The sequence below is a fragment of the Pseudorca crassidens genome, chromosome 6 (assembly GCF_039906515.1).
Source record: "Pseudorca crassidens isolate mPseCra1 chromosome 6, mPseCra1.hap1, whole genome shotgun sequence".
Lineage (NCBI taxonomy): Eukaryota > Metazoa > Chordata > Mammalia > Artiodactyla > Delphinidae > Pseudorca > Pseudorca crassidens.
The window spans coordinates 56,895,481-56,908,089 of record NC_090301.1 but is presented as its reverse complement, the minus strand read 5'-3'; the positions used below and the strand labels follow the sequence as shown (position 1 = coordinate 56,908,089).

General features: G+C 39.1%; 1 protein-coding gene across 2 annotated transcripts in view; it reads right to left on the bottom strand.

The window, feature by feature from the left end:
- Positions 1-5,569, bottom strand: part of LNPK (lunapark, ER junction formation factor) — an 82,948-nt gene extending 77,379 nt beyond the window's left edge. For both annotated transcript variants that reach the window (XM_067741470.1, XM_067741471.1), the window contains exon 1: positions 5,440-5,569. The gene's annotated coding sequence lies outside the window, so the exon portion shown is untranslated. The remainder of the gene's footprint in view (positions 1-5,439) is intronic.
- Between the last annotated feature and the right edge of the window lie 7,040 nt (positions 5,570-12,609).

Below are 12,609 nucleotides of genomic sequence, written 5' to 3'. Positions count from 1 at the left end.
TCCTTTCTTCCAAGCCAAAACATATTTAAAAGTGAAAATAAAGCTGGAAAGACTTTTTAAGTAGCAAGGCGTTTTAAAAGTGTATATTCATACCACTTTGCAATTTTCTGTTCCTTAAAGTAGGTCCCCTATATTGTTCTTCTAAGAAAAATTCTGCTGTACTACATTTCTATCATTCAGCTGTCTCCCAACTAAACTAGTTATTTGGAATTAGGGGTGCTCTACAATGTTTAGAATAATATCACCTTACAATAATAGAAAGCCAACAGGATTTTGAGTAAGAAAATAAGGGTTATAAGGTTACCTGTGACAGGGAGCATACCATTTAATGTTTCTGAGCCATAATTTTCTTTTCTGTATATTAAAGTTAATAATACTACCACTTTTCACAGGATAGCCTTTATTATTACCATTTTACAGACAAGAAAATTAAGTGGAAAGAAGTTTAGTGATTCACCCAATAGCTCAGAAGAAACATTACCCAAAGCCACTCTATCTTCAGACTTCCGGTCTGTTCACTACCGTTCAACACCCAAATAAACATTTCTTTCTGAAATTGTGTCTACGTCCCTCAAGTTAAACTGTCATGTCAGCTAGCTGTATCTCATATCCCCTTTTTTTAGTTGTTTTTCTATGACTCTCAAATGTATTAAATATTACCATACATATAAAAATGTATCAGCAATATTATATCCTAAATCAATTTACCAGTCAATAGTTATATAATTTTTAATTCTTTTAAACTGAAATAGTGAAAGTATATTTTCAAACTTACATAGTTTTACTAGGTTACAGTTATATACTACCAATGTATAAAACTGCTTCATTTCCACCTAAAAAAAGTTAGGCCATAATTCTTACATTTTTTTAAACTCATAAATGTAATCACAAAATAATGCCAGTACAAAGTAAGTACATTCACTCTGCAATACTATTTTTAGGTTGGAATTAGCATCAGGCATGCCTATCTTGACTTTCTTGGTTAGAGAAGTAACAAAAAGTCTAATTATGAAACACACAAAGTGATTTTTACCAACAGAAATACCTATAATCTGTACTGAAAACTTCTGAAGTTTATAAATGTAATCAATGTTATAAGCCACATTTAAGTTGCAATCTAAATATTATTAATCCTTCAATAGTAAATCGGTATTCAAATTTCTAAAGTGTGGTTGTAGGAAATCCAGGAACTTTAATGAATAAAAGTATAAATTTCTGAGTTAAGACATTAAATAGATCTTAAAACCTTAATATGCTAAAAATCACCAAGAAAGGTGGCTGGGAAGGGAAGATTCAGATGAACCACTTAACTTGTATATTTTCTTTTTTTTTTTTTTTCCCTGTATGCAGGCCTCTCACTGTTGTGGCCTCTCCCATTGCGGAGCACAGGCTCCGGACGCGTAGGCTCAACGGCCATGGCCCACGGGCCCAGCCACTCCGCGGCATGTGGGATCTTCCCGGACCGGGGCACGAAGCCGTGTCCCCTGCATTGGCAGGCGGACTCTCAACCACTGCGCCACCAGGGAAGCCCTGTATATTCTCAAAGTATACATTATCCCATGTATACGATGAATGCATGTGCTATACACCACTATGTATGGTGTATAGCACAGTGTTTTGTACACAACTGACCTACACATTTTGGTTTGAAACAGTTTATAGCTATCACAAATCAGAATTTTTAATATTTGAAAGTAATGACAACAATAATATCATTTAAACACTTGGTAAGGACTTAATCTTCTAGCAGGCCCTAAAACAAATGCTTTTCATGAATTTTATCATTTAGATACTACCATCACTCTATTTTACAAATGGCAAAACTGAGTCTACAGAAGTGAAGTAATTTGCTAAGTTCCCAAAGACAATAAGTAACAGAGCCAGACCTAGTATTTTAGTTTTGATTTTTTAAAAAGCAACAAGTTAGCGGTAGTGGCTTAAGAGATACAAACTACTATGTATAAAACAAATAAGTTACAAGGATATATTGTACAGCACAGGGAATACAGCCAACATTTATAACTATAAATGGAGTATAATCTTTAAAAATTGTAAATCACTATGTTATACACCTGAAACTTATATGATATTGTAAATCAATTACAGCTCAATAAAAAAGGCAAAAAAAAGCAACAAGTTACTTCTAATAACTCAAAATCAGAAATTAAGTTTTTCTGTAGATTAGATTGGAATATTTACATATAAAACATATAAAAGCACCTCAGACATTCTCAAATAGCTGGTAAACAGAGCTACTGAAGTGGAAAGTTATAAACATAAGACACAGGGTTAGTACAGTTTATCATGTAGCCCAATTCCTTCATTTGCTTAAATCTGAATGCTTAAATCTGCATGGAAGAGAAGCTAAATGACATGCCAAAATCATGCAGGTCCAGCTAGGGGCAGAACTGGTGCTAGAAGTCTGCAAGTACTGCCTCTACTTGTTTACTGCACGTCACTTTTAAAATTCATGTAATATGAAATGTATGCATAATATTACAATTAATACCAACTTTGACATCAATTATTTGCTTGGAGAATTGTTTTGATGTTAATGAAACAAATTACATAAGATCCCTGCAGCAGAGAACTGTGCTTCTAAATTTGTCCTCTAGAACAACACACTATGGTAATAGTCATTAAATGCCATATTCATCCTTTCAGGTTCATAATCAAAAAGCCAATCAACCCTCATTGTCCCAACTTTTTTTCTATCAAATTCTGGTATTTGTTAGGGACGCCTGATTTACTATAATACACATGTATAAGTAGTACTTTCCAACAGATACGAAAGCATAACAAAATTAAATAAATCAACTATTTCTCTACAACTTTAATTTCATACCTCTTCTATTTCCAAACACTTTTTCCCTCCTTGCCACCTGAACATCTTAACTCCAATTCCTGTCGCCCATTACTATGAAACCTTGGGCAAATAAATAAATTAACCTCTCAGTTACTCATTATCTTCATCTGCAAAAGAGCGATAGTTAAGAACCCTCTCAAATGTTGAAAAGCTTAAACAACATAATGTATTCTAAAGTACTTACAACAGTGCCTGACACATACTAATTTCTCGATACAAATGGTTGTTTTTACTGCTGTGGTTGCTGCCCTTTTCTAGTCCATCTCTGCTTCCTTTCAACACATGGAAAATACATGGGAATCAAATAACTAGCATTTCTTTCTGAAGCATAAATCAATTTGCTTGCTCTTGAGTGGACAGATTGTTCAATCTCAAGTGGCCTGTTCCAAGAAATCTTCCGTGAACGTGTATAAAGAGTCTCTTTCCACTCTGCTATCACTATGGGACCTGACATGACCTTAAGAGCTGGGTGCATCTAATGTGTTTTTCACTAAATAATAACACCCACCATATTATTTGAATGTTTTCTATTAACTGCTATTCACACTCAGGTTTAGGTGTCAGAATTTGAAATCTTGGGATGTGTTATTCTTAAATTTTGAGCTTACTTCAAGTCATATTGAAATAATGGAATAAAAAAGGTCTTGATTCAAAATATGACTCAACCACATACTAGCTACGTGATCTTGTATAAACTAAACTCTCTAAGCCTCAGTTCAGCATTTGTAAAGCGGTGAAAATATCTACATCTACACTTCACAGAATTGCTGCATGAGTTAAATGAAATTATATATCACTTGGTAATGAAATAATAAGTGTATAATAAATTATAGACATTATTACTACTATTACCAGAAAGCACATGTAGTACGGCAATACTTCTCATATGGAACACATTTCTTTCTAACTTCTTATAAAGAAACTGTTTCATAATTTTAAAATTGGAAAATAAAGTTAGTTTGTATTTTAACTGAAATTGTATTGCTCTCATTTTCTCCAGTATAAAAAATAAAACAAAATACTCTGAAGACTCTTACATTAAAATAAACTTTAACAGCAAAGGAAGTTTAGTTTTATGTTTATCAAGTTCCAAACTTAAGTAGAAACTATTGTCACCATCAACAGTACCTCTATAACACACTGGACAATTCAATTTGAGATTAAAAGTGTTTGTTCTATAACTCTAACTTTCAAATATCCTAACAGAAAAGACAATTCTGAAATATCCCAAACTACCATATTTATTGCTCAAAAATAAAATTACTGAAAATAAGTACATCTCTAAAAGCACTTTTATTATACAATGATTAAGTTCTGGTCTTCATGGTAAGTCAATACTCATTCTGAACTAAATACTACCAAAAAATGACTATTTGATTGTAAAGATTTCTCCTATAAATCATACCTGTTGTAAGCCATATAATTTCTTCCTTTTTTTATTCTTTCAAGTTAATAATATGTAAACACTAAGGTTTTTAACAGCAATGGGTTGATGCCAGCAGATGACGGAGAAACTTGAAATTCTAATTTTAAATGTTTAAAAAAATGTGTTGAAAATCAACTTAGTCCTCCTAAAATGAAACTACGGGGCTGTTGAAGACAAGAGATTAGCATTCCCTGCCAGTTTGAACATATGCCTAAAACCAAGTTTACTCACATCCACACAAACTGCTGTTGAATTTTGTGTGGTGACAATTTTGTCAATGGTGACACCCAGGCCACTGAGAAAGGAGAAGAAAGTCGACACTAGGCACCACAAACCAGAAGCCTACTGGGAAAAGCGGAACATGGAAAATTCAGTGAGTCACAAATTTTACTTAGTAGAGTGAGGGCACCATCAGCAAAACTGCGTGCACCAATCCCAACTCTCTCTCAATCCCCTTACACTGTATTCAAGAATTAAAACTATGATGTAGTTTAGATTCGCTCTTCTCCTTCTGCCATGCCTATGACACCCACGCAATCTGGCCCTTCCCTCCACCCCACCATTGCTCAAAAAAGGACTACAGTCCAAGAGAGGCTTCTCTAAGCAGCATACAATCCACGCCCACACGCCTGGGCCGAGCAGCGTGACACTGACAGTTTTCGGTCCCTCCCGATCTCACCAACTCGTGGCGCCTCCGCACAACTCAGCAAAAGACGACAAGGGTAGAACCCACTCAAAGCGATGGCTTAGTGCAGGACTTTCTGACCCTTCGACCGAACAGGGAGGTGGGCCAAAGAGACGATGCTCAGCTCAACCCAGTCACTGCCCCCCTTCCCCGCCCCGAATCTCCGAGAAATGGCTGGGGAACCAACTCCCCTCGGGAAACAGAAAGGGGTCTCCAGCACTCCAGAGCCATCCCTGCCACTGTGCTGGGAAACCAAGGGGATCAGGGAGCGAGACAGGATCAGCACGCAGCCGGGCAGGAGCTCAACTAGCCGCCGCCGCAGAGCTCGTAGGCCACTCGACATGGGGCGGAGGCGCCCGGGAGAGGCAAGCGGGGGAACCCGAAGCGTATTTCCCAGGGAAAAGCTCAGCGCATCTCCCCTCTGCCGAACCCTTCCAACGGCCCTCATTTTGACCCCTCTACCTTCAAGTAGAAGCGGGCAAAGCCCGGCGCTGGCGCCCAGCTCTGCCAGCTTCGGCCGCCACAGCGCAGCCCGCCTCCGGAGCAGGCAGCAGCCGCCACTGACAGAGCGATGGGCTCAGCCAACTTCCCATCAAACCCCGCGCTCCCGCCGCCGGCCAATCGGCGCCGCAGCCGGCGCGCGGCGCTCCCCCGTCACGTAACCGTGACCGGGGCGGGCAGCTGAGGGGCGAGGCCGGCGGTTGGCCCGAGGACTTCTGTCCCTGTGGCTTCTGCGGCAAAATAAGGTGCTCGTCTTCGCGTCTCACAGGTGGACTGTCATTTATTATGACTCTTACCAGTACAGTTACTTCTTACTCCTCCTCTGCCTCCTTCTTTTCTTTTAGAGCCCGTTCTGCCAAGTCTTACAGGCGAAAGAAAACCCCGAAATTGGTTCTGATGGTCCTAGAACGCCGCGGGAGAGAAGAGTGCGCTTGGGTGGAGATGGATGCACTTGGAAAGGAGGCCGCCCTGAAGAGTGCCCGACCAGCTGCCATCCAACCGGCAGCAGAGCAAGTTAATGCTACACCGCTTAGAAGAGACGGGTTCCCAAACAAGCCAGTGGAGAAATTCAGCCTAGACTCCAGGAGTACTTGAGGCTTTTATGACTCTTGGACGCCAAAAAGGGTCATTTGATATCTGGGCGCTTACCATTGTGTGGTAAACGTCGAATGTCCAAGGATGTTGATTTCAAACTTGTGGATAACAACATAAGCTGAATTTTCTATCTCTTACCTTAAGAACACTCCCTTCACAGGTCCTGGTACTAGGCCCACGAATAAACCACCTAGGTTTTATTTGCCTCAGATGTGAAACATTGGCTAAAGAGTGTTAAATCTCCTAGTCAACTGGGAATGACAAGTCTAAATAACAAATGGTACTTGAACCACACAAGGTAATGTTGGAGAAGGGTAGAGAAACCTCAGTAAAAGCTTTTGTCCCATTTTACCCCTGTGTGCAAACATTTTTCTATTTTATTTAGTTACATACACATTTTAAAATAATGAAAAGTGTCCATAGTTTTTAAAGAGTATAATCATTTTAATATGCTACGTTTAAACTTTGACAACCAAACAGGTAAAGTAAGAAAAGAAAGTGAGCATAGTATCTAGTTGGTAAGAATAATTTATTATACTGGAAGCTACCACATAATTCACTGTAGAGTTGCTTAACTGCTAAAATCTTTAGTTATAGCTTTGTAAAAGAAGGGAAGGGAACCAAAGTTTTTTCTGGTACTCTGGGTCAGACACTTTATAAATCTAAAAGAAAATGAAAAGAAACATTTCACCTATTCTGGTATGGAAATTTAATCATTTTGTTTTTTCAGCCTTTGCTTTTTCAAAGTTGTTTTTTTTTTTTTTTTAAAAAAAAAAAAAAAAAAGGCCTGTGCAAGACTTAGAGGCCAAACTAATGGTTACCAGGGGGACGGGTGGGGGGGAGGGATAGCTAGGGAGTTTGGGATTGACATGTACACACTGCTATATTTAAAATGGATAACCAACAAGGACCTACTGTACAGCACAGGGAACTCTGCTCAATATTATATAACAACCTAAATGTGAAAAGAATTTGAAAGAGAATAGATAACATGTATATGTTAAAAAAAAAAAAAAGGCCTGTGCAGTTTTGCAGATGAATCTCCTCACCTCAGGACAATCTCTTTTCCTAAGAGAACAAGGAAGAAATGTTTTCTACTTGCTAATGATTTGTTCTCTAGTTTTTTGGGGTTTTTTAATATTTATTTGGTTGCACCAGATCTTAGTTGCGGCTCACATCCTCCTTAGTTACAGCACGCAGGCTCCTTATTTGCGGCATGCATGAGAGATCTAGTTCCCTGACCAGGGATCGAACCCAGGCCCCCTGCATTGGGAGTGCAGTCTTATCCCCTGTGCCACCAGGGAAGTCCCTGTTCTCTAGTTTTAATTGAGCCATCAAGATCTACTGTAAAGGGGACAAAAACAGGAGAGGGAAACAGGAAAGAGCTAACTGGGTGCAAGAGATTCCAAAAACCTAATCCTGAGACAAAATTCCCTAGGTAATTGATCTACAAGAGAAGAGATTTGGCCTGGCAAGGGGAGAGAGAAGAGTATTAAATAATTAACTTTTTTAATCCTCCCAGCAACGTTTTAAGGTATCAGTATTCAAATGAAGAAACTGAAAAGTAGAAAAATTATACATATATCGTTGAAGGTAATGCTAACACTGCCTCTGCCAAGTGGTAAGAGTTTGTAGGCACAGTGAGGGAAGACATTAGAAGCAGAGAAATCAGCATATGCACTATATGGCTGTACTACAAGCTACAACGGTCATTCCAAATATTTACTGAGGACAAGACCCTGTGTTAAGTGCTAGGGATACAGAGATAAGTAAAACAGCTGTCCTAAAGCAACTGATGCTAGTGAGAGAAACCTTCAAGAAAACAACAAAAAAAATACAATATAAGGTAACTAAGTGTTGTAGTAGAGGCAAATTTCAAAAGATTGGAAAATCATTAGGCAACAAGAGCCAGAGGGGATGTGGGAAAGCCAACGAAGGTGGTTCTTCAGTTGAGTCCAAATATTCATCCTAAAAATTGTTCTGGAATAGGTTCTAAGGAAGTGAAATCAAACAAGAGAGAAGATGAGCAAGGAAACAAACTATTCTAGGCAAAGGAATTCAAAAATGTCTAATTCAACAAATAAGTGAGCCACATTTATTTAGATAAATAAATGAAAGTTGCAAGAGATAGGTGCTCTGAGAGCTTACATTAGGGTCACTCACTGATCTGGTCAGAAAAGTTAGGTAAGGCATGCTTGAGGAGGTCTCCTGGAAGAGAGATCTGAAGGCTGAGAGACTGAAGAAAGGAGAAAAGGAAACAGGGAACATCGTGTATTTTGTCAGGAGTGAACAGTGCAAACCTGAGGGACTGAAAGGAGGCCATTGTGGCTAGAGCATAGTTTGCAGGGAGACCAAACTAAGCAGAACTTGGTTGGCCATACTGAGAACCTTCATCTTTTTCTTCAGAGCAAAGTGGGGAAGGGATATGACCTGATCAGATCTGTGTTTTGAAAAGATCATTCCAGATGCAGTGTGGGAACATGAACAGGATCAGCCTTGGACCAGTTAGGACCTATGGGTCATGGTTAGCATTGGTAGTAAGTAGTTCAAGTGGACTGGAATGGGCACAAGGAGATGGAGACGAGTGCAGAAAATGGAACGATTTAGGAAGTGAAATAGGAGGTCTTGGGAATGGAGTTAGATAAGGCAGAGTGGAATGAATGGGGATTGAGGGAGAGGAAGGAGTCAGAAATGATGGGATTTCTGGCAGGCCCAGTGGGTGGATAACAATGCTCACTGAGGTGTGGGGAACACTGAAGGAGAGTCGGATTTGGGGGAAGATGATGATTTCAGTTGAAACATGTTGAGTCTCAGATGTTTTCGGGACTTCAAGGAGAGATGTCATGTAAACATCTATAGGTCTGCAGCACTGAGGAGAAGTCTGGGCCGGAGAAAAAGTATTTTACGGTTTGTAATATGTTCTTTTCCACAAGCTACTTATTTTTTCAAAATGCAAATATTATAAATATTGTGGAAAAACGAAAGAAAAAGAAGTCTCTAGAGCTGTTTCCCAAACTTCCTTTCAAATTACCTGGGGACTTCATTTTGAAGAAAACAAGTTCTCAGGCTTCTACCCTTTAGATTCTGATTATACATGTCTAGTATGAAGCCTCAAAATTTGGATTTTTAACAAGTGCCACCGGTGATTCTTCCTCTCAGTGATTTTCTCTGGGCAATGGTACTCCAGTGCCAGAGGCCCCCTGCATGAGAGTTATCCTAAGTGCTTATTAAAATATAGACTCTTGGGCCCTGCAGACTAAAATCTCTAGGGATGGGAGGACTGGAGAAAGGAAGATGGTACAGTACCAGGTTGTCCAAGATTTCACCATCTATGGCAGAGGTGTCCTAGGCCCTCCACCAGGCAGTTCAGAGAAGAGTTGGTGTCCTTTGTTGTATGATGCAAATGTAGGCAGCAGGCAGCCCTGGCAGGCTGGTATGATAACAGCTTTCCTGGCTTCTAGCCCAGGCCTCCCGCCCTGTCCATTGAAATGGTGCTCAGCCTATTCCAATGCTCTCTTTTTCTGCCACTCCTATCAAACCTCATCCTTCCCTTCCAGGGGAAGGTGTTATGCGTGTCATGCTCCATATACCCCTCCCAGTTCAGAGGTTTCTTTTAGCTAATCTGGCCAGGGTTGGGAGAGAAATACGTTCAAATGCTATGTTTCACTCTCAGCAAAGTTTTTTTTATTCTCAAGAACCTACTTTGTAAGCGTTTTGTTTTTAAAGACTGAATTGTTAGTGTCACTGTAACATCTCTATTTCTCTATGAGGTACTGTAGATGTAGAGGAAGAATCAGAAAGTATGGGGGGAAAAGAGAAGATTAGAATTTTTTTTGGCTGTGCCGCGTGGCATGCGGGATATTAGTTCCCTTACCAGGGATCGAACCCACACTCCACACTCTCTGCAGTGGAAGTGTGGAGCCTCAACCACTGGACTGCCAGGGAAGCCTCTAAAATTATTTTTTGTGATGGGAAATACAGCAAACACACAGAATAGTTCATTAAACAGAATATAACCTAAACACTCATGTAACCCCCACTGGGTCAGAAAGTAGAACATTATCAACATCCCAAAAGGCCCCAAAGTGCCCCTTCCCTTATAACCCCCAAGTACCTAGGGTTAATAACCACTGTCATGATTATTAACATATTCACTTTCTTGTTTTTCTTTATAGTTTTATTGACTAATTACTCAAACAATATAGCTTATGCCTGTCTTTCAACTCTATGTAAATAGAATCATAGAGTAAGGTTTTTTCACGTCTTGAATGTTTTTAATCAAAGTTAAGATTCATCCATATGGATGTCGCTATAGATTTTTATTAAAATTTCTTAAACTGTATGTATTAATTTCAGGGAGAATAATATCCTTCCACATGAGCCTTCCCTTTCTGGAATGTTGTATAACTCTACATTTGTTCAAGTGTCCTCATGTATTTTCCAAAAACATTTTTCATTTTCATCATATGAGTCTCATACGTTATAATAGGTAGAATTCTAAAGATGGCCCTCCAAGATTCCCATCCCCTGGTTAGCCAGTAAAACAATAGTCCTGCTGTGAAGGCCTTTTACGGATGTAAAAGAGGCAACCCCGAGCTCCAGGGACTGGGCCTTGAAGGGCATGTTCAGGTTGGAGGGCGCACGTGTGGACCAGGAGGGGACCAGGTTCCATCCAGAACCAGCCTCTAGAGTGACCTTTCTAGCCCCAGGCTGTGCTTGTGCATCCTTGGGGGACACAGGAGGCAGATACTGCCGTGCCTGGGCCCCGCACCAGGCTAACCACATGCCGTTACTCGAGATGAGCCACAACATGCCTGGATTTCTGATCTACAGAACTGCAAGATAATAAATGAGTGTTGTTTTAAGATGCGAGTGTTTCAGTAATGTGTTATGGCAGCAAAAGAAAATTAATACACACCTTTTTATTAAGCAAAAATCTTTTTGACTCATCAAGTAAGCCTTTACTCGAAGTAGGATGATACTAGGGAGGTCACACTACTCAAGTCCTATAGCTGAGATCACTTCACCTTTTAGAATCCAGACTAAAAATGCACGTGTATCTACTGAAGGTGGCACTTGAAGCTACTCTCAGCTGCCTCTGAAGCTGGGTTTCGTAGATTGATACTACTTGGGAGGAGAGGGACGACAAGGCGGGGAAAGCACAGCAACAAAAGCCAAGAGCTTGCGGTGCAGCAGAAGGAACACTGCAGCTCCTCAACCTGTTTGCTCACTTCACATTTAGATTCGTCCAGCCCATGCTCTGGAAGCAAATGCATGCTAAATAAAAAAGTGAAAGAAGAAATAAAGGCTAGATTGCTGTGAAATAACTGAAAATAAAGATTGACATTTATCAAGTCTAACATTAAAGATTCATCCATTATCATAAATAATGCATAATTCCAGAGACCATTTGTGTCTGAAAGGCATAATTTAAAATTAGAACACAAAGTATCCTGGCATGTAGATAGTTCCATGTGAGCTCAATCTAGTTACTGAAAAAGAAAGGAACATTTCCTTCTTAAAATGAAAAAAAAAAACAAAAAAAACTTTGCTTGTTCTGGAAAAATATATATATAAACTAAGCTAAAATAAATTATTGGCTTGCTGCCCAGTAATTCTAAAAGATGGCATTCTAATGCTACCTGAAAAATAATGACACACATGACAAATCAGGGAGCTAATGAAACTTGAGTCTTCACTTGTATGCATGTAAAGCTTACACATAAAACAAGGAAGATGTAGCTTTAGCTAATTCATACTGAGATTTATTGTTAATAGGAGTCGTAAGAGTACATGGGATTTTACAAAGCATAAAATATGGAAGACAAATTTTCTGACCTGAGGAGCTTAGTAAAACATGTGTAGGCAGTAGCTAACAGGAAAAATATTAAGTCATGATGATTTACAAGTGATCACCAATGGGAGACTGGGTATAAAAAAAAAAAGATGTCATAAAAACAGAGAATTGAGAAATGCCAGGGATTTGAAAAAAGATTGCAAAAGCTTGAAGGAAGAATGAAAAAGAGATGTGAGAAATGAAAGACAAAGGTCTAAGAAATGAGGAAGGAGAAAAAACTGAAGATGAAGATAGAAGAAAAGACTTGCCACTGTGAGGCATGAACCAATACATGAGAAAAAACGTAGGATTGATTTGCTTGACAAACCTCTGAAATTAGACAACTGGAAATCCTAACTATACAATTCATTTCTTATAAAGTTTAAGAGCTAATTTTCCCAAACAGTAGACACTAAACCAAACTTCTTGTTCAAGCCAAATTATTCCATCTATAACATATGTATATATAAGTAAGATTCCGTGCAACTCTGTATGCAGCTGAATTGTGAACAACTTAAAAGCTTAAGAATATTTTTTAGCTATAATGTAAAAGGAACTTCACTTTAGACTATATATTCAAAAGCAGTAGTTTTCTTTATATATACATGTGTTCTAGGAAAGTCCCAATGCTATGGCAATACTGAAATCAGACCCAATATTTCTCTCCAAGATAAAGGCCAACTTCCTGTGCAGTGTATTCA